This window comes from Physeter macrocephalus, chromosome 4 (assembly GCF_002837175.3).
Source record: "Physeter macrocephalus isolate SW-GA chromosome 4, ASM283717v5, whole genome shotgun sequence".
NCBI lineage: Eukaryota > Metazoa > Chordata > Mammalia > Artiodactyla > Physeteridae > Physeter > Physeter macrocephalus.
Genome location: NC_041217.1, coordinates 130,810,537 through 130,811,693, shown reverse-complemented (window position 1 = coordinate 130,811,693; position 1,157 = coordinate 130,810,537).

Genomic DNA, 1,157 nt, shown 5'->3' with positions numbered 1-1,157 from the left:
TGCACACATTATCACAACATATAAGGTTTTAAATGCATCTATTTTCTATTTTTAGATTCTATTCTCAAATATTACAAAGGAAAGGGGAATATTTGCACTATCCAGTTAATATAGTATGTAAACAGGTATTTATACGTTCATTCACTTCTTCATTCAACAAATCAGCTAATGTTTTTTGCATCTTTTTATCTGCCAGGCATTGCAATGCACCAAAGCCAGGCAAAGTAGTTCACTCTGCAGGAGACAGGCTACAGAGGGATAAGTAACTGGCTTATGTTAATAAGAACGACCCTTGTCATTTATTGAGCACTTACTATTTGCCGCATGATGATAATGCTGCATTATTGCATGTAATGCTCACAGCAAAAATGTTAGGAGGGAGGAATTATGATTATTCCCATTTCAGACCCAAGGAAACTGAGCGACTTGTCAAAAGTCCCACAGGTAATAAACAGCAGAGCTGAGAGTTGGCCCTCCCTCGTATTCTGTCCAACTCCAAAGCCCACACTCCTAACCACTACTCCATACTTCTCGAGAGTGTGGCCATTCTGGGTTCAAGTCTCTCTACTAGCTGTCGACCTTGAATAAACAATTTACTGTCTTAAGAGCGTCAGCCTGGTCACCCATTTAGCGGGGTACCTCTTCTCTCATTCCTACCTGGAAAAGTCATACTCTTCTGTCAAAATGCAGCTCCTGGGGAAGCTTGGACTCCCCATTTCCATCTGCCTCCCAACAATGATGACTCCCCTCCCCACTCCCACTACTGGGCTTGTTTGCCTGAGTACACTTCCAGGTTCAGGGTGAACCACTCTGAATTCTGGATGTTCGTGTATCTCTTATATTAAAAAATCCTGTTGCTGTACTACCTAAAATTATCTCCCTGCAGGAGGTACACACACCATACTCAGGGAAACCTGCCTTTAGATGGACACCTTCCCAAAGGTTAGGACTTGATCTTACTCATCCTGTATCCCCAGAACCTAGGACACAGTGACTGCTCAATACGTTTGTCAGATAAACGAAGCTGTGAGTAAATAAATGGAATTTTGGAGATGGTCTCTAGACTTCCATCGAAGCTTTCCTGATGCTTGTTGAACTGGTGGCTGTGGAAAGAGAGATCAATAAGAAATTTTGAGCTTTAGTGAGATGGGTAGTGC